The sequence below is a fragment of the Pogonomyrmex barbatus genome, unplaced genomic scaffold (assembly GCF_055798465.1).
Source record: "Pogonomyrmex barbatus isolate J1 unplaced genomic scaffold, ASM5579846v1 scaffold20, whole genome shotgun sequence".
In the NCBI taxonomy this organism is placed as follows: Eukaryota; Metazoa; Arthropoda; class Insecta; order Hymenoptera; family Formicidae; genus Pogonomyrmex; species Pogonomyrmex barbatus.
In genome coordinates, this window is record NW_028297117.1 from 1,541,424 (window position 1) to 1,564,991 (window position 23,568).

Genomic DNA, 23,568 nt, shown 5'->3' on the forward strand with positions numbered 1-23,568 from the left:
ACACATTTTTAAGTTATTAGTTCAATTCAAATAAGAATTTAATATTCAAATAATATTTAAATAAGAATTTAATAAGACGCGTAATATTACACACACACACACGCGCGCGCGCGCGCAACGTGTATCGCAGGCTTTTCCTTCTTGGGAAAGGCTTCTCTTAATTACAAGTTAAACAGTTGTGACTTTAAAGTCCCCGTGCGCGATTAGAGCTTCCATTTCGCATCCTGACAGTTTGCATAATAGAATTACACGACGTCTCTCGGCTGTGACGCCATGTCTACGAATGGAGTCAAGATTTACTTTAGTGGCAGCTACTTTAAAAGCAGTTGACCAAAAGGAATCATTAAATATCAGAAAGGACATTTTATTTCAGCCCTCTAGCTCGAAACTTTGCACTTCTTTTCAAGAACTTTTCACTGTTTAATGTACAAGTATGTACAGAAAAAGATCTTCACCTTGAAACTTCTCCGCGATTCTTTGGAATGCTGCATGACTTTATGAAAATGCCATATCTATATTTCGACAAAAAAATCGTATGTCGAAAATATCTCTTTTCTTCGAGTAATAAAATTAAGTAATATAAGCTATAATATAAGATAGTTTCATAAATTTTTAATTTCAGATATTATCAATATTTCTTTATACTATTTGTAAGAGATAAGAAGTTTGAATGCATCATTTGTTTTAAAATTATCATGTATTGTCAAGTTGCATTAAATTTATAATTAACTAAATAAAACTTAAAAAATAATTATATTACAAAAAAATTAAAAATTCAGATCTTTATACATTCGAAATGACGAGGACTTTAAGAAATAAAATATTATATCTGCAATTAGATTTGCAATTATAATCACGTATTTGAAATACTTGAGCTTGAGATCGTAATATTTTTTTTTTCTTTATCACTACCATGTGATTTGTAGTTTTTTCCCAACCACACCAAGATCTTCCCTAAACCATGAAACAACTTGCCACATCTATCCCCTTTCTCTCCACACACTCTGGTAATCGACTTGCTCGTCGCGGTCGCACATTACTCCGTTTCGCTAATCGTCTTGAGTTCAACTGCAATTAAGCACCAGTTTAGCACGGTCCTGAATAGCAGGAATTGCAAATGCGAGCAGTTTCGCGGTTTCTTTCTGCGTGGTAACGACGATCAGTTAGACCAAACGTCGACCAACGAGATACAACGTTCTAACTTTCAGTTTTTCTCAATTTAAAAGTATATGTTTTTTGTCATAGGAAAAAAGAACGAGTAGACAGACTAGATTTATTTATCTAAAATAAATCTCTTCTTTAAATAATCATTAGCTCAGAAAATGAGCTATAATAGTATTAGCATTTACAACAAAAGTAGTGAGTAAACTACTCATTAACTTGGAAATATCCTATATTTTCTAACTTGATAGCCCAGATTTAAAAGCTCCTTTACTTTTCCTGCGAGATATCGTGCTTCAATAATGATTCAGTAGAAACTTGGTGAAATTTCCAACCAATGGCAACGTCACCCGATCAATCGAGAGCGATATTCAATTTCCGCGCGCGCGAGTCGCGGAATTTGACGCGATATTTGCTGCGGGTGAAATTCTCTTTCCAAGTTTGAGGATGGGGTCCAAACAGATACTCGTGAGTATTTTTCGAAGCTCATAGCGACGGATACCATGGAAGCATAGTGCATGCGGGAGGAAAAAATGCGAAAAAGACACACGAATATTGATATGTCGTTATTGTTGTACAATTGTTTACAGGAGTGCGCGAATTCCAAAGTGACTATCGGCACAACATCGGTTACCATTGTGCCATCGTGGTACATACAAATAATTGGCTCGATAGTGCAGATTCAGAATGAAGCACGGGAAGAGGGACTAAAATCCAGCTATACGAACGACTGAGAACAATATGTCTAATTGTAAATACTACACAATGCCCGTATAAATACATGTTCATGAAAAGCCGCCATCGTTCTACTTTATCGTAGAGCAAAATGATATAATTTCGTTGCGCCGAGTAACGTGAAAATCGAATTTACGTCTATTAACCTTTCTATCAATTGTACTGTGTCGTTTCCATTAGTCATACTCTTCTGCAATCTAATTCGCCGTATAGAATTATATTTTTTTTATAAGCTTGAAACATTTCATTGGTATCCCTTTCAAAATTATATACAATTGTATAATTGCTTGTGAACGAATTACCTACTGTATCATGAACCATAATATTTTTTTTGTCTTCTAAATCTATCTATAACAAAAGTATAATATAATTTCAAAAATGCTATTTTTTAAATGGGAATAAAACATTAAAGAATATAGCTGTAAAGAAAGATATAGCTGTATTATATCAGCAAATATTTATATCTTTCTATTATTTTGTAATTTTATAAATATCGAGTTTGTTTAACTAACAGCAATAAGAAAAATTATTTTTCAGTATATTTATACGCGTGTTTATTATCACATTCACACTTGATCTAATATTTTTTCTGCTTTGTAAAATGAGTGTCGCATATATATTTCATAAACATTGCAACAAAATGTTTCATATTTAAATTGCAATAGTATCATCAGTAAAGATTTTTAGGATTTAAAGAATAAGATATTTTCTTAATTCATTGAATTGTCAACAATTCACAATTAGAAGAGTTAATTTGACTATCTAACAATATAATTTTAAATATAATGTCAGGTAGACAACCGTACAAAATTGTATACAAACATAAATGTTGCTTATACACATTCACAGACATTCACCCAGTACTTTCAGGTTGCTAGAAAAGTTTCGTATTTCCTGAGTGTTTCCACTTCTCCTCTGAACACTCACGGGAGCGAATTATCCAGATACAACCAAGTCCTTGCATGGCCACGACAAAATTTTGTACATGTTCATCGAAAGTTTCCTCAATGTTTTTTAGATTACTGTACCATACTCCTGTAGCATACTATAAACGTCTGTCTATATAAGTGTGCACTTTCCATTAAAACAAGATGTAAAATTTTCTTTTTTATTTTGTATAAAATATGTGAAAAATACTGGATTGGATTTACAGGACTATTTTAAGTAATAATAATTTAGTTCGACTATTTCAACGGACTATGCAAATTAGGATGCTCATATATATTAATTAGTAGTTTATAAATTCTTTATAAAGTATTAACGTAATTTACAAATTTTAAGTTACACTTACACACTTATATTGGACTACATATATTGAATTTAAAACTTGCACATATAATATAAAATTAATAAAAAAAAAAATAAAATTACAAAATATGTATTTTACAGTATATACTCAAATAGTATGAATGTGATATATAAAACATAGCTTTATTAATTATTTAGATATAGCACTAACATTTTTTTCTTGTAACCTATATATCAAACCCCCTACATATCAAATCGTAAGATATTCGTATAGCATGTTTTCGAATATATGAAATACACTTAGGTGCGTATTAAAATAATTACAAAAATAATTAATAATTTGTATTGTTTGTACAGAATGATATATTCAACAATTTATTAGATTCATGTGCAATGTTTGGGAAAATGAAAGAATAAAAAAAGAAACATGAGATAAAGATAGAAACGCTTTATGTAAAGCAACTGTACAGTAAACACAAGACAGAAATTCTCACGCCGCATTTAACATGAAATGCATCTTTTTAGCTCTCATATCAAGCTGATGTTTTTAAAAAAACATTTCTTGAAAGCATCAATTAATTAAATAATTAATTTTACTTACAACTCACTTTTAATTAATAAATAATCATTTACATTTATAATATATTTTATTTAATTTGTAATGGGTAGATATAAGATTAATAATTTATTAAATTTTCCTAAAATTGTTAAAAAGTAAAATTTTAATTTTCCAACTTTTAACTATGACAAGATAAAATGACAAGATAAAATCTAAAAAAAAAAAAATCAGATTTTTAATCTATTTCAAAAGCATAATACGCGATTTTTTTTTATTATAATATTAATGCATTTTATATCTCACAGAGTAAAAGTGTAACACGATCGGAAATAATCTCTCGATGATGACGAATTCTCAACGCGAAAATATAACTTTGATCGAACGTTAAATGTGATTTGAGCCATCTCGTAAAACGCATATTTAGTTGACGGGTACGGAATTGCATAATCATGGAGAGCGGCGTGTACTTTAGCGATACGTAAGTAAGGTAGTAAGCGTGTCGTCGCCGTCGTCGTCATCGTCGTCGTCGTTGTCGTTGAGACGTTAATTTTGCGCAAGACTATTACGAGGATTGTCCCCGCGGACGCGGGTATTTTGTGGTCTCGCACGTGTTTCGTCGGAAATAACGTGTGTGTCGTCGTCAGCAAAATGAAACAGCAGAGTAGCTACGTCGGGAACATAGTAGACACGATGCGACAGAATGCATCGGGCGTACGCTTGAATATCGCATTTGAATGTTATTTAATAATCCGCTGACAGCAACATGAATTTCTGGTTTCTATTGAACAATATACCTACACACACACACACACACACACACACACACACACACACACACACACACACACACACACACACACACACACACACACACACACACACACACACACACACACACACACACACACACACACACACACACACACACACCACACACCACACACACACACACACACACACACACACACCACCGATACACTATACGCGCGTTTCTTAATTATTTGCAATATAGGATTACTATGAGTATATTTGGTTTCAAAAAAAAAAGAAAAAAAAAAGAAAAAAAAGATAATCAGATTATAGTATATGTTAACAAGGCAAGCATTATCTTGTAAAGGTGAGAGGGAAAAGTAATTAATTTTATTTTCTGATATTGTATAAAAAACTGATTAATTAATAATAAATCACAAAATAATATGTATACCATACAAAATCTTTTCACATACATATGTTCTCTCATAAAGGAAAAAAAAAATTAAAAATTACAACTAAAGTAATATTTATAAGTTATTATTATATTATTATTATTACATTTTATATATTATCTACACACGCATGCACGCACACACACACATTATAAATCATACGTCAATAACTTAAAGATAATCCTAATAAATATTTTATTTTAGGGCAACAAATAAAAAAGTTATAAAAAATTGTTATCAATTTTATATATAGTTTCTAAAAATATATAAATCTCCATTATTCTCATAGACGAGAAATGATATGAAAGTTAAATATAATGTGTAATATCACGGATAGTAAAATCCCTCTAGATTCAAACATACAAAATAGAAATTATATAATTGCATATTAATGGCAGTTTGTACGAGAGAAACCGAAATATTAGAATGACATTGCTTATTAATGATCATTAAAATTCATAAAATAACATTTATCAAAAGCAGAAAATTATATTCTCGTAGCCCAGTTCAAACTGAATTTCTTACGCATCAAAACCATTAAAAATTTAAACGGCTTTTTGGCTGCTAGTTAGGAATCGAAAATTGGCGGATTGTTGTATTATATAATCTATTTTGTTATGCTCACTTACGTAACATTTTTACGAGCAACTTTGACGTATTCAAGTTAAATTGGCTCTCGATAAAAGCCAGTGCCATGCCGTTATCGTTTTAATGAAAAACGTATTTCGGATTAGCGTTTATCCGGTACAAAAGGTGCTCGTTACCTGCCAATTTAAAGTTTTAAATGGCGCTGATCGATAAGCGGACACAGATCGGAAAATCAGAATCTTAAGCAAACAGGACGGCCATGAGCTTTAAATAATGAGAACCGCTCGTTACCGATTTCGGATCATTTCGAAAATTCGTAAGCCGAGAGAAACAATGACTGACTAACATCCAGTATCCGTTGTGCTCTTTACTCGACGGCGGAATCGATCTTTTTATTTTTTCACAGCAAAACGTTTCATAGTATTGATCAATGTACCAATGTAATGTAAAGCCGCATGCTGCTTTTATCCCAAAGCGAAACATAAAGAAAATCTACAAAGATTGCCGACCAGAGGACAATGCTTTCCGGTTAGTTATACGAGCGTTATGTTGCGGTTTTTCATCTATAATTTATCACATTTCATTCGTCACACAAAATAACAACTGTTTTTTAAAACAGTTTTAAATTTTAGAATCATGTATTAAAAAGAAATTCAAAAATTTTAGTTTATTTTCATTAGAGCTTAATTGTTTATTCAATGCATTAATTATTTTTAATACAACAAAATAAAATAACTTTATTGAAAAAATATAACATTTTGACTTTTTGAAAAATACAAACTGAAATTTATTTATATGTTATTTATTTCTATGTTTTTCGTAACTTATACTATTGAAGAGATATTTCATTACAACATTACACAGTATCAATGCACTCGGTACTTTCTGCACAACATCCGAATTGTTACACAATTCCAATTCAACTTTCCACAATCAGAGACTGTAACTTCTCGAGAAAGCTATAATATATCTAGTCTCATAAGCAAGTTTCGTTACGTTGGTGTTGGTGCAATAACCAAGTATTCGGCCGACTGATAAAATATAAAATCACGTACAATAACTGTAATATAATATTATATATATATTCTTTTTATATTAATTAGTAAGATAATAGTTTAAGATATAAAGTTTAGTTTTATTGTCATGCACAAGTTGATTCAAAAGTATATATATAATAATGATATTATCTATTTTATTTTTGCAAAAAATTTAACTGACATAGAAAATACGAAATATCGAGATTAAATGAATGTAATAAATCATTAGATATAAAAGTATATTTCTTTAAAAATAAATATGTATACAATAGTTATAAATAGCAAGGCTAATTTTATATAATAAATTGCTATATATTAAATGCTTTATGTATAAATATTTGCCATATTATACCATTATTAACATTATTTGTTATATATTAAAAATATATAATTTCTCTCTCTTCCCCCATCCCTTTTTTTCTTTTTTTCCCTTTCTCGATTCTGACATGCTAATCAATTTAACAAATCACGTACACGCATCCCCATAAATTAATTGAGATACTTTATTGGTGCATTTGTTTTGTCGTTTCTATGCAATTTTTCGACCGCCCATTTTCAACGTCCCCATCATTCTTCTATACCAGTGCGAATCATATGAAGCATTAATTGTTATTCGCTTTATTTATGAGCACACTCGTATAAAACGCTAGTTGTTAACCGTACCAACCATGCGTTTTGAAATATTCATCACGCGAAACGTAAATCTGCATATGTATTGTTGGATATGCATGAATTGAAATAAATAAGCATCTACACCGAAACCATTTGTAGAGAATACGACATTCTACATTAATAAAGGAATACGTAGATATAAAAAAATGACAATAATGATAATAGTGCGTTAAATATATTATATACTATATTATATACTATATGAAAACAAATTCACAAATATTTACATGCTTGACACAATTACATCATATACTTGAATTGAGAGCATATAGTTAATAATTTTTCTTGTTAAATATTTCGCGCGATAACTTTTAAAACAAAAATTTTATTAAAAAGCTTAGTTAACTATTTTATAAAATTACTATCTTTCGATTATAGATAATGATTGGTAATAAGTCTGATTACTAGTGCATTAATGTCCGAACCACATGCCACGCAGACCTGCGGGGATAATAAAATCGATATTGTATGGTATCCAAAACCGAGTGAAAGCTCATTTTCATTTAGTACATAAAGCTGAAACGCAATGTTTCGACGAATTTGACATTTGTTTGTCACAAATAAATTGTTCTCGAACACATTACGGATCGTTTTAGTATATTTATTCAATTATCAATTAGATTTTCAAGTTACTTTTATTAAAAATATAAATAGTAAAATATAAATATAAATTATATATATATATATATATATATATATATATATATATATATATAATAAATAGTCCAAAACAATCGTGCAGCAATAGTTAATCTTTTTAAATTAATAGGAAAATATAAGTATATATTTAATATTCACAAATTTTGAAAAGCAACGCACACCTACTGATATGCGAAAAGTTAAATTTAAAGATAAGCTTTATATATATGTAATATATGTAATATATGTTTACAACAACCTCTCTTTCTAATAAAGAAATAGTTTCTAAAACGAATTTAATGATAAATTAATTTAATGATAAATTTCATACTTTGCATGTATATGATATTAATTGATATGATATTAATATTCATATAATATCAAGATTAAAAAATATTGTATATATTTATGAATGTTCTTGAAGAAGTTTGTAGTTTTCTATTCTAAAGCTATTTCTAAAGCTTATTTAAAATTAAAGCTTATTTCTTTGAAAGTGATTTTGATAGGATTGCACGTATAACGCAATCAAAATTCAATAATTTAAACTTGATTTACTTGTTGATATTTTTATTTTATACTGGTTGATTGATCGTTGCGTCCAACATAGCTTCTAACACGATAATTCTCCATACAAATTTTTATCAATCAAAAAATCAATAAAATAAATTTGTCGTGCACGTGAATTGTAACAAGATCGTTATGTTGTTATTTGTAGAATATATGAAGGTATACAAGATTGATATGTATTATTAATGTAACTGAACACAAATACAAAGCTATTTTAAGACAATACAAAGATATTTTAAAAAACGTCCAGTTATTTTTGCATTGTTACTTTTGTAGAAATTTTATTCTACAAATTCGATTTAAGGCTCCGCTGGACCAAAACCGAACGATATGAAAAGAACTTTTGTCAATAAATAGATATTTTAAATATTGCTCATTTTTAATGTAAATTGGAGAATTAATTTGTTTGTAATTTATCATTTACATCAATTATTGTAATTATCAACAAATTAATCTTCTAATGTTGTATTAAAGAATAACTTTAATAAATTAGTAAGAAGTTTAGTTATTATAATATGTATGCATTAAATTATTTTAATTAATTAATATATGCTTCCAAATCTCTACTTCAAAATTTAAAAATGTATATTATACTAAATACTAATCATTTATTATTTATCAAATGTTAGCTTTTATCGAACGTCATCACAAGTTCGAAAGGCTGGGGTACGTGTAAAAAGTGCAAAGAACACTAATAAACTTAAGGTTCTGAGTATAATGAAGAAATAGGAATAGGAATTAGAAACAGGAATAAATATTAAATTTTGAAAATAAAAATTAAGAATGAAGATTAAATGTAACGCATAATGAATGTACAAGTATATGATATAATTATATTTCATATTTATTTATCCATTTTGCGTTAGTCTATTCCTAATTTTGGTTTCCAAAATTCAATATTTATTCCTGTTCCCCCCAATTTCTATTCCTGTTCCTTTATCGTGTGCAGAACCTAAATCTGGAAGCAACAGGCACAAACAGCACAAAGCATGTCCTTTTCTCTCTTCTCAGATCAGATCTTCATCGATCCGTGAGTAGATATAATTATTAATACATATAAATAAAGGCATAAGCGAGCCAAATACATGTTTGTCGAAAATATATAAAATAAACGTTTTTAAAACAAAAGTCAACGTCCAATATATGTTCTTAAAACGTTCATATCAGGTCCATGGACTGGTTTGGGCTAAATAAAAACTAAAATTGGACATCCATTACGATGTGTGCTGTTTGAATATTGAAGCCGTCCCATACGTATCCAGTAAAAATTCTATTCATATAAATACTCTAAGTATTTTCATATTGATTTTTTGTTAATTCTAGTAAAATACTTTTTATTGAAAAATAGATATGAATGTTTATAAAAATTGAAATTGAGTTTGCAATGTTTTTCTTTTTTCTCTGAATATAATTGTATCATATTAAATTTATGTTTGCACATCACATAATACATTAACAATATTTTGTAAATCCAATTATTTAACAACCGGATTGTTGTTGACAACAAACATGTTTTAATAGAAATTATGATATTTCATTTCGATACAATGGAATTAATTTGCTACATTAGAACAGATAAGTAATAATATACATGCTCATATATTCACTATCGAATAGAAATAAAATAAATATAAGTTACTTTAATTATAAAATTTTTAACATGAAATTTAATTTTAACATGAAAATGTTAAAAAGTCTGCGTCACTTCGTTAATTTAATCGTATCACGAAATTATGACGAAAAAGGATTTCTTTTGTTTTGCACGGAAATGAAATTCTTGAATTGACAATGAAACAATTTAATGACTACTCTTACAGTGTAGTTTTATTGAACTATCTGACGGCTTATGGCCTTGTTTACAAAATCCTTCCAGCCACCACTATCATTTGAACGATATAAACTGCCATTCGAGATGTCTGAAAGTTTTGTTTCAGTGCTTCGACTTCTCGTTACAGCCTGTCGATAAAAATCGCAGCGGACTCGTTAGGTTGTTGGCCAAACGGCGCGTTCCGGCCTCCCTTCGTTTCTTCCAGAACTTTTTAATATCATTAGGTTTTGCGAAATGCAGTTAAGAATCTTTAAGGTGCTTTTCTTGCAAAAGAACGCGCGCGGTGGGATTTTTAACTTTGCTCGTCTTTTAACAGACGCAGGAAGATTCGCAACAGCACAGCAGGAGCGCGCAGTAAAAATAAATCGGCGGAGACGAGAGTTCCTAGAAAGTATTAGTTCACGTCGGCCGGTATACACTATTGGTTTAAAGTCTCGCTACTTGAGTGAAACGTTCTAAAGTTGCTCGTTAAATGTCCATCATGTTGTTGACCTTTAATCGTTCTAAAGTTACTCGTTAAATGTCCATCACGTTGTTGACCTTTAATCTCGATATTACAGGCCACATGTGAAAATATTTGATTTTGATATTCGACGCAACAACATTGACATAGCCAAAGCGTAACGTGATGAATGTACACCTATAAAAATGAATTACTGATTTACTATTTATATTATGACGCACTATCAAAAGGAAACAAGTATCGTTGTGAATATTCATATATTGGCTGATATATATCCTGGGACTATCTACATTTACGGTCGCAACTCGCTTTAAAAGATCGTTACCGGCTTTTCTCTGAAATAAAAATTTGCTATCATTTGGAAACACATCAATATAGATTTGATGTAACTTTTAGCAAGTGGATGAAATATAAAAAAAAATATGTCGAATCACTTTACATATATATATATTTTCCTATCTGCAAAGTGTTTCTAACAAATGTATAGTTTTTCTTTTAAAAAATATAAAGATGATACGACTTTCTTCATTTCAAGTAAATGAGGAAAATTCAAAAATGTCTATCATTAATGAATAATAGAAATAAATAAGCAAATGTATTTTTTTATTTAACTTGGCCTACCAACTTGGCCTTACCAATAAGTCTTATTTTATAAAATTTTTATTGAAACATCAGCTAAACATCTATATAAAATATGGGATAAATGGGACGTCTAATGAAAAAAAATAAAAAATATTTGCCGAAAAAATTTCAGTTCAATATTGAACGAACAATCCATAGATGAACATGATGTAGGAAATCTGGAATATTCTGTATGCATATATGATCACCTATGTATGTATTCGATCACATGTTGCCATTGCATACAGATTATACATTCCGTAATAGGAAAACCTATAAGCTCTTTAATTTCCAGGTTATACTACTATTAAATGAAATTGGGAGACTATGGAAAAAAATCAGATTAAAAATATTTATATTTTAAGAGTCTGCTAAGCTTCTTATATTAACTATTAATTTATCAAATATTAGCTTAAAATTTTAATTAATCGTTATTTATATTTATTAATAATATTTTTAAATTATTATTATTAATTACACGTTTATTTAATATATTAAGATAAAATAAAAAAAATAAAATAATTGAAATGTATGAATAAAATCTTTCAAGAAAATATTATAAATATTACGTCTAATATGAATGTATTATAATTTATAATAAATTCTTGACATTAAAATTAAATTTCTGATTTGTTTTTCATGATTTGTATTCCGACACGATTAATCATAAAATAGCGGCTAAGAAAGGATTTAATTTCTGTGTCGTTCTTTGCTACTGGCCGAATGCGCACACAAAGATGACATTTGCGGATTGACAATCGGAATGTGTTCAAGCGTTCAAACGGCAACGCTCGCCGAAGCAAACTTTTCGTTGGTTACTCACAAAATTGTATCGAACTAAACCTACTAAACGGACAGCGAGTCACGTTAGTTGTTCGCGAGTGCACCGTTGTCGTCATCGTCGTTGTACGTCGTCGTTGACGATGATCAAAGCGCATTACTCGCGCGTCGCTCGTAACCAATGGAATCTGTTCGACGCCGACGCTCGTCGACAATTCTGACCAGAACTCAATCGGGAAGCGGATTTCATGGCAATCCGCACGCCGACATCCCGCCAAATCGGCGAAATCGGGGATCAATTCCGGAAGTAGCACGATCGTCCTCTCCAATTTACATTTGTGTTCGATTCTTTTTTTAATTTATAAATTAATATAAATTTTCAGGAAATATATGTATAAACAGATACACGATATATATAATATATATTTTTTTATTTCTTTATTATCTCTTTAGAGAAGACTTGAGATTTTTTTAAGTTATTAAGTTATTAAAGAATTAAACTACTATACAAATGACCTGTAAAACGAAAAAGATGTTACAGAGATTATATTATATATATTTGATATATTCAATACTTGTATTTTAAGATTCATAAATCAAAGCCACCTGTCCTTCTTTAAACAATTATCTTTCATAAAACATAAAACGCGCATGTATCTATAATTTTAATTTATTAAAATTTGGTAATTATCTTTAAAATTAGGTAATTATATTTTAGAAATTAAATTAACTGACTTGCGAAAGTCCTATCTATATCAGTAATACTTCAATTTTTTATTGTTGATATGATTCGATTATAATGATGATTTAAATTAAAATGTGATAATCGAATGTTTAAATATCTATCGATCAGTGTTATTGGTAGAAACGGGCTCACATCTGAGCATGAATCCCAAGAGAGAAACAAAATTAAGCAGTTTTAAATATGCGTATTATATTATTAACAAGAAATAATGAAGATAATAGAGAAAAAAAGAAAAAAAGAAAGAGAGAAAAAATAATGAAAAAATAATACAAACAAATCAGTAGAATAATTATTAAGTATTGTAAATTTGTACATATCTTTATTATTTGTATCGTATTTAACAATATAGCCATCCATTTTTCAGTTTTATAACTCAATTTTATACTCTTACAATACATAATGCATATCTGCATTGAATTAAAGGATTTTGCTGCTATTAAAATATTTCAATAAAAGTCATCAATATAAGTTAATGAAAAGCAATAAAATGACTACATCAGTATTCATCTGAATATAATACTGCGGAGAGAAAATACCGATATATGTATATATATATATATATTATTAGTATATAATATATATTGCTATTACTGAAATATATTTCACATCTCTTATTTCGTAAAATAATTTGTGTGTTTTTCCTGCCCTTTTAACATTTAAATTCATTATTTGTAAATTTAATGCAAAATTAATGTTTGCATAGAACGTGATATTGCCTGCAATCTCATGTACAAATTCTTCGGATTTATTAATTTTGATAATGTTTTTACCAATTGCATGAATTAATAACGTGCAGAGTAATAGCAATGCTTTATTCCCCATTAAGTTACTTCGAAAATTCGCCCGTATGTTTTAATCATATATTATGCAAAACTGCGAGGATGCGTAGTTGTCTGTTGAATTTGCGCTCGTTAATACGCTCCACATAAAATGCGGTCAGTGGTAATATCCATTTTACGTGCATTTCATTCTGTTGTATAGAACATCGATCCACATCGACACCAAATTTTTTTCAATGTCCGAACACGCATTCTTCTCACAGGAAATAGTTCGCGTCATTAACATTAAATTATTTTCGAACATAATAAAATACCAATAAACAGATCAGTAATTTAATAATTATTCCAATAGAATAAACCTTTTTCAAATTTTCAAACAAAAGTATTTGATAATTACTAAATATGATTTTACATATAATAATATATATTTATATGATTCTCGCTTACTGCATATCATATATAGAATAAACATTTATCGATTGATCAAAATACACGAATCTTTAACGCTGATAAATCGAAATGGTGTAAATGCGATATCAATTCAAATCTGATCCATCGACAAATATTTGTTTATAAAGTATACACAATGCTTTTATGGTGACTAAAACATTCAGTCATGACATTATATCCTTGTGCAAACAAAGCCGATTGAAATGCATTTTGTGAAACTTCGTATGCGAAAATAGGGAACTTTTTTGAACGAAAGAGCTATGCCTGTCGTTGTATGCCGGTTGTAATTTACAAGTTGCTTTAGTCGATTTACCGTTCCGGTTAATTGGCAACGTAATTACCTCAAAGCGTTGCAGCAACGAGTCTGCGTCGTGTACAGATACACACGAGTATTCGACATCACGTTGCAGCTTTGTACTCTAATTAACGGATGCAACAACTCGCACCGAATAAATTCGCCTTTGTATTTTGCAGATCATTATTTACATATCATGGATCCACGACGCCATTCCAATCTCTTTTCGGCTACATTTACTCTGTTAGCACTCGCAACAAGCAATCGTGACATTGCGCAATCAAAAATTGGTAGTACACTTGTTTTCGGAGAGATATAAACTTGAAATATTTTTGCGTAATTTGATATATTTCTATAAGAAAATGCGTATATTTTCATATTATATAACATAATTATGGCACATAAATACTGTAGAATTCCACATTGAATTTTGACACAAATTACAGATAATCTATAATAGACGGATTTAAAATAAAAAGTATTAGAATTCATTATTCTCTTCTTTTTCATCACAGATTGTTACGTCATAAAAATACACAAAATATACATGTATATGTAAAATGGCGGGATAAGGGGACAATTTCTCGTAATAAATTTTCTAGACGAGAAGAGCGAAAGATTTACTCTCAATGGCCCATTTTTAGGATTAAAGCTGGCTCAGCGGCAACCAATTTCGTGCGCGATAACGCGCGTACGCGTCCGGGTATGCCAAATTCGCGTCCGAAATTTTTCCAGCAACGGTTTTCAGCTACCGCCGTCACTCGGTATTTCATCTGGCACACGTAACGTTAAATTTCACGTAGTGTCGTCGTCGACTATCTACGTGTGCGACGCAACTGACGTGCATTATCGGCAAATTATGCGGCCGTGTTCGCATGCATTCACGTCCCCTTTTACCGGAGAAAAATATAATACGAGGGGCCGCTCTGCGGGACGCTCGTGCGAAGCCGTCCCAAACCGTGTCCGCCCCTCGTTTATGAAAATGCCCAAATATTTGGGCAGATACGAATGGGCTTTACGAGAGTCCCCTTCCCGAGCGAATACACGCGTACGCGCGCGCACACACGCAAGAACGTGCAGAAATTGCTGGCCGAAACGGCCAGCAGGAATTCCGGAAGTTCTTCCCGCGAAATATTGCACGGGAAGCTCCGACGAGTTCTGTTGCGGAACTGAAACTTTGCGCACGCCTTTACGAACAAGTACAAGGTGTTCCAAAAAACAGTAATACATATTACGGTGATCGAGAAGAGATAGATTAAAAAAAATATAATAGTTAAAGAATACGGCGAATTAAGCTAAGAATTAAGCTAAATAAATAATTTTTCCTGGAAGTTAAATTTTTTCAGAAAATTTTAATACAATAATCTTAATTATGAAATTATTTAAAAAATTAAAAGTCTTTCTATAATCATGAAATAATGGTCTTAAAACTCTTCGTCAAAAATCAGTTTGAAGTAATTTGTGTTTCGTAAGATTGTGTATAATATACAGAAAAACATTAACGTTAAGAATAGTAGAATAGCGATTTTCGAAACACTCGATATACAACTGTATATTCACACGCGTTTACAGAAAATAATGTGTAGTAGTGTACGAAGAGTAATGCAAATGAAATCGGTAGAAAAGAAGGAAAGAGAATGGATGATGGTAATGAATGAATGGCTAAAAAGGTTAATTTACAGTCCGGGATTGAATGCATTAACGTTGCCGTAGGCGAGTACTTATACGGCGAATTATGGGGAGAAACTAAATGAAAATTGGAGCAACATGCTTTATGCAGCAGCTACTGAAGTTACATTTCTGTAAACCTCTGTGTGTGTGTGGGGGGGGGAGGGCGCGTGTACATAGATATGTATAGCCTAACGAAAATACCGAGAAGTTTAAGACTGAAGGAACGAAAATTCTACACGATCCCTAAATTCCGTAAAGAAAACATCGAAGGAAACAGTCAAGTATAAGATGCAGAGAATCTAAATCAGAAAATCAGACAAAATGCCTTGTTGCCATAGTGAGTGGAAAATCGCTTTCGAAAATAGACTTTCCTGTTTAGTCTCTTCGAGTTTTAATGACAAATTCTTCAACGACTTTGACGAATTAAATATCTTTCTAAGTAAACGTTTAATTGTAACTCCGATAAGATTTACGATAAGTTCACTAGAATGTAAATAAAAGGACAAAACTTTGCTATGTATTTACATCTAATTGTAAGTTTAAATTACAAGACAACCCATGACAATTGTAATTGGTTTGTAAACAAAAGTTATTGACGTTAGAGTATTTCTTATTGAAATGTTCTAAATAGCTTGATATGAATTGTTTGGTTGAAAAGTAGAGAAGATGAAAAAAGTTTAAATTTATCGTGTTTCAGGTGATTCAGGTTATGCCTCATGAAAATTGATACGAGGTCGCTATTTTAAGATCTTCAAAAATTGGCTTATCCCACTCGCGAGATAAATAGCTTATATAAGTGTTCTTTATAAAAAGATACGGCTGTAAACTCGTTTCTCGGAGGATACATCGACCCCAAGACAGTTCGCAACGCCGCTTCGATGCAGAAAACATCCATAGATCTTAATAAGCATCACGTTTATTTTCATCGTCGGCCGCGTGTATGGCTGATCAGGACGCCAAGTTTAAGATCCAAGAAAAAGGAGTTGCGAAAATAATATGAACCGAAGTGCCAATGCACACGGAAACTGGGAATATGTTTTAACTTGAAACGTATTACCTTTACGTGTCCTCGGCTACTTGACGCGTTTTGTATGCATAATACAGGGACGAGTTCTGCATGATAAGATCTGGTACGCGAGTTTGTTTCGCCTCCTATTTTCATTGGGTACAACCGCAGCTTCTCTATTCGCAGTAATCTTATCGGAACTTTTGCAAATTGCAAAATGCATCTGCATCTTATAAAACACGTGTTTTGGAATGATTTAAATAATTCATTCAAATCATTTGCGTTTCAAATCATCTTATCAATCATCGTATCAAAAAATTGGTATTTGCATTAAACGTGTATTCGTGATAAATTTATCAATTTTAAAATTAAAAAAATTGTCCCACTTGTCTATACGTTTAATGTAAATGTATATACATACATACACACATATGTATGTGCGTGCGTGCGTACGTGTATGTGTGTTTAATCTGTATTTTGTATAGTATATTGCAATAGCCTGCTAAAAATTTATAAATTTATTTTATGTATTTATTAGATATTTAAATTGATATTATTTTTTTATACTTGTTTATATCTTCATATTTGCCTTTTTATTTATTTATCATACATACAAATATAGTAAAAAAAAAAACCGATTATTTTAATACTTCTTTATGCATGTGTCATGATATTAATTACGCACGCTACAAATTATTACGATAACGAATATGCGTTGTTTCAACTGTGTATTCAAGGCAACACAATACTATTATAACGTATAACAATGATTGCAATAACATCTTGCAATGGAAATAATCATTTGCAGTCTCAGTTCGCACTTTTACGAGTACGTCGATTCGCTATTGCGATGTATCTCGTCTCCGTGGTGCCATGGAACACATAAAATCGGCTTTCGCCACGTGAATTACCGATCATTCTGTAAGGTTGATATCCTACGAACAATCGACTGAAATATCCATCGGTAATAAGATAACGATAAGCGGCAACTAAATCCATGAAGGAAATATTATAGAACTGTTTTATAAGATTTTCAGAAGATTACTGTCGTATAAAATTTTTATTTCTAATCTCTGATAGTATTTCGACACATCTAATAATTTCTATTTTTATTTCATGATAATAAAATTCATCATGATAATTTAGTAGTTTGATAGTTTGTAAAACCATGATTTAACACATTTCAATACATTCTATTAAAAAGAAAATACAATTCTACTCAAGAATATAGCCAACGGAGCAAGAAAAAATTATAACTCTATAAGACAAGAAAAATCCCAAAACACTAAGAAAGGTGAAACTCTATAAAAATATTCTCAGAAACCGCGTCATTTAATATATGTTATATTAGTGGAACGAAAACGTTAAGTGTGCTTATGAAGTTATTTCTTTCTAAACAATTATGTTATTCCAAAACCCTGTCATAATAATAGAAATTTCTAAATATTAAAATTTTCTTTTCCTTTTATGTTATATTACAAACCTATAACATATACAAAAATGATCTTACAAAAATAATATCAAGTATTTTCATCATTGTACCATTGACCAGATCTGATTTAACTCTACGTAATTCTTTTTAAAAACATAAATTCTTTTTAATACATATATACCTTTATCACTTGAGGCTCCGTGTTGCGTACATACATTATATTAGTGTCGGTCCACAATAAGTATTTAATCTTTAAGCCGTAAGAAATTGACTAGTCGAGTATTCTTTTCATATTCGATTATAATTGGTCAATTTCTTACTTCTTAAAGCTTAAATCAGCTATTGTGGACCGACACTTACGTGAATTACTCTTTATCGCGTATGCACGTATATATGTGGGAGGTCACCCCACATATTATTTTCGATACGATTTCGATTTGAAGACTCGGCTTCTTGTTAAGTTAATATAGAGGACTCGGACTCTCGTAAAAACTCGCACGGATCCGCGACACGAAGGAGCTCGAAAAACGTAATGAGTGATCCCCGCATTGCTCCTTGTATTTATACGCAAACTTGGGAACTGTATCACACTAATCAGGGATGGTTTCGAATCGCGTGTCATCCTCGTCGCTCCTTTGTGACATGTTTTTGCGAAATTAGAGATGCCGCGCGCCTCCTTTATCTCGCGACCGAAGTCTTGTTTGGCGGTAACATTAAATTGTCGCAATGGTTCGTCGCAACACTCCGAATAAAATAATATTTCATTTCTTACTAATATAGTTAAAGAAAAATATCTAACTCTAAAACTGTCTAGTGAATGAAATATTGATAAAACGTGCGTGATGTGCTTTTCTCAATCTTGGAAAGTACAAACGCAAAATCATTTACAATTTGAAACAAGATTAGAACGCAATAACATGATCGAATTTTCAAAGGTCAACGCGCATCGCTTGTAAAAAAAAAATAAAAATAAAAATTATAAATAAAAATAGAAATTAATAATAAAATCCGATTCAACCTGAGAGATTCATGCACATCTTTAAAAGCGATGCAGACAGCACATTAAAGCTATTACCATATCTAAGAATGCATGAATGCAGAAATGCAATGATGGCAATTCATTTATTGATATACATCGTCTATCACCCATCTCGCGCGAAAGGAAATTGAAGAAAAATATTTCAAAACAACTGCACTTGTTTATCCTGAATCAGATTACAAAATCAATAATAGCGTTTCCTAGATTAACGATTTTTACGTACTCTGTTGGAATAGCCTCTTTTGTCAAACTTTTTGCGTATTTTATAATGCCCTATTCTTAAACAAATGAATAATATATTTTAATGTAAATCTACTTTTACTTACAAGAAACAATTGCGTAAAATATGTAAATTAAAAAGATTAATAAGAATTTATTTAACATAAAATTGCCAATTCTTAAATTCTTGAATCTTTTGAATATTTCTTCTTAAATATTTTCTTGAATATTTTTGAACATTTAATGTTTTCATTTATCACATTCCCTTTTATTTTAATAATATTTCAAACTAATCTTTAGAAATATTTAATCCTTGAAGGAATAGAATTGGATTTAATTTACGGCCAAAAGAAACTATCAATTTATAAGTCAATTTTGTAATTTAATATTCATCGAGAATGAAATGCTCTTAAGTTGATATGCAATTTTTTACGCACTTACATGCTACTGTATGACTTTTCAGAATTCTCATCGTTTGGATAGGAATACCACGGCATTTGAAACTTTAGATATTTCATTATGCTTTTGAATTATCTCATTATCCTTCGGAATTGCGACATACGAGATATATCCAGAAAAATAACATAGATAGGAAAGGATATTCAGCTAAAATATTCAAAATGCGATATATAAAACACAATACGCGACATATAAAAAACAATAATAGCAAATATGAAATAAATAATACTTTAGACTAGAATATCTATTTTTTTCTTATTAGAAATAAAACTGGATGAAAAATAATTATAAGTTAAAGAAGTTTTATTAAAAGTAAAATAAAAACTTGCTTTTTCTATGAATCTTCTCAAAAAAGAGAAAGAGAAAAAAGGAAACGAGAAAATTACATATTTTTGTAAATTTTAAAGTATAACAATATATAACAATAACTTGAACACAGTCCAATAAATAATAGAATGCTTTTGCAATAACGAAAATGAGTGGATTATAAATAATAGTAATGATTTTTATATAAAAACCATTTACGCTTTAATTGTGCAGATCGTACTTACAGGAATTTGAAAATTGCTTTTTCGAGCAAAATTAAATTTTTCAACAAATTTTCTACTCTTGTTGGCCGCCGAGATTTCTCATTTTTTTCCTTATGCTTCTTTGAGATAAAAATCATGCTCGATATCGAAACATCCGCTCTGATGCCGAACAGTGTAGATGTTAAGCGCGGAGGGACGCTTTAATTAAACTTATAACTATTATCCACAGGTCGAGTTTAAGCTGCACCATTATCAAGCACCAAGCAGACGGATGGCTAGGAAGCAGCAAAACGCAGGAAAGGAGCAGGAATTAGGCATCCTATATTTTCGTAGCTTCTTTGAAGCTAAGGATGCGAGAAATAATTTCGCAGGACGGTGCGGAATACTACATAACATAGGGCAAGTATTAATAAAAGATTTAAGGAGTTCAGTTGGGAAGACAACCTTAAAGAAGGAAAAGCAAGATAGTTCTACACCGACAAACATCCTGTACAAATAAAAAATAACGAGAACCGCTTGAGTCAAAACAGCTCTTTCGCGTCTCTCTTAAGTTATGAAATTTATTAAATCTGACTTGTTTACTGGAGCGATATTGAAATTAATATCAAAGCAAATGCATGCTAAGTTAAAAAATAATATTCTCATTAATATATCATGTAATTAATAAGCGAGGATAAAACTTAAAATGTAAAATTTACTGTTACGAGTTCTTTATGACCTTTTTAGTAATGATTATGACCGAATAATAAATTGACTATTCTTCTTTGGAACACCGCCATAAAATGAAATCATAAAATCGCTAGAAGAATTATTCATTTTATCACTGAGCAAAATGGTTTGACATTTATATAAAAATTAAAACACGATCCAAGCAATAATAAAATACTTTTATATTTTAATTGCATTGGTTATATTTAATCTATACACAAACTGTACATTATATATTAAAAATATATCAACAAAAGGAGAACGAAAATCGAATCTATTGAAAATCGAGTCTTATTTTCGTTAATTTAATATGCAAAAAATTCGACAAATGCGAGTATTTTTTTTTCTTGTTCAAACACATCCAAAGAAACCCATTGCAGAGTCGTTCCGACAGAAGTGGTATTTTTCTCAGCGAATGAAATTAAACCGACAGACCTGCTCCTCCAAGAAAGCATCCGACTGCATAATTCTCTGCGTTTAAAACGCCGCAACGCCATTCTTCCGAGTCGTGAAGGGACTTGGCTTTCCCAGAAAGGTGAAGTTTTTTAGTCTGCAGGTGATCGTCTTAGACAAATGCGCGCCTTCTTCCCGGCAGACTTTTTCAACAAAGTTCCACTGCACTAGAAATCGCCGTATGTATGGAACTAAAGAAAAAGTAACCTCTATTTGTGATTAGATAAAATACAAATAAAAACACATGTAACGCATATATTTATATACCTGCATTTTTTGAGATGAAAACAATGAAAAGAACTAAATTTTTAAAATAATTATGAAGATCAGAATAGCTTCAATTATTTATTAATTATAGATGGAGGAATAACACAGTAGTTTGTGATATCCGATGAAAAAATCTTTTTTGTACGATTTCAACATTAAACTACAAATCATTATTATTTCAAAATGCTTATTGTAAAATTAATAATTTAATATGCATTTGAAATAATGATTTGCTAAGCTTTCTTAATTTTTATATGATGTCATTTTTATTCGTCATTATATAATTTTTGAAGCTTTTCGAAAAATTTCGGAGAGAAATAGACCGCAGAAAATATTCAGAAATTGTGCATTGAACTCTCTCCAAAAAATATGTGTTTTTTTAGTAAAATATCATTTCTGTTCAGCCGTAATCAAAACACGCACTCGTAGCTCTATAAAAACAGTCGATTTTGACGTTTTTACGATTTCATTGATTATAATATTATTCCTTTGATTTTTGACAAATTAGCTCTCATCAGAATGTCTTATCGCCCATCAAGACTATCTTATTCATTGATTTTATTGTAAACGACTGCAAAAATTTATAAGAAAGAAAATCGATGAATGGAACCGGAAAAATGGTTTGCCGACGGATAATGAAGACGCTCTGCCATCATTTACTACGGGGATTTCATCTGGAACCCTTTACCCATCCCTTTGAATCTTTCTTTTTCTTTTTTAGGAAAGATTTTATCTTCGGCTATACAAATAATTGATGTTCGTCAATTAATAGAAAAAGTACTATTGTAGCAAAAATTTCTATCTTGCGACAGCTCAATATAAGAATAAACTATTATAGGTACATTTGTCGAAAAGTTCATATTATTCTTTTTAATCTACTTTTTATCTTTAACTTCCTTTCAATTTATTAAATGTAACAATTTAGACATAATGTATTTAAACTACACTTTAAAAATTTATATAAAACAATAAAATAGATATCATACAAAGAGCTTATATTTTAAAACATTATTTTATGATTATATGCCTAGACGTATCCAGAGGAGAGGGGAAGAGTTTAAACCAAAATTTAAAAAAAAAATTAAAATAAAGTTAAAATTATAATTTACAAAATTTAATATTTTTCTCATTTAAAATCAGGAACGAAAAGATATTCCAAGCTCTAAAATATCCAAAAAAGCAATTCATTAGTACAAAAAATAGCTATTTATCTGTTAAGAGAATTGATATAATCCATCTCCCTCCCCGAAAAAATGTCCTGAATACGCCCATGATTATGTATTTGAAATCAACTTTAAAATATATAAACATGACTTAACTTAATAGTTATCCTATTTAATGAACTCTTTACTATTTACCAAAGAAGATGAAGGCTAAAAAATTATATGGATTAATATTATCCACAATAAACT

General features: G+C 30.2%; 1 long non-coding RNA gene across 1 annotated transcript; it reads left to right on the forward strand.

Moving 5' to 3' along the window:
• Positions 1-1,093: 1,093 nt before the first annotated feature.
• On the forward strand, positions 1,094-23,224 carry LOC148936536 (uncharacterized). Its single transcript, XR_016139449.1, has 2 exons — positions 1,094-1,629; positions 20,958-23,224. It is a non-coding gene; the product is annotated as an uncharacterized LOC148936536 (long non-coding RNA).
• Positions 23,225-23,568: the final 344 nt, after the last annotated feature.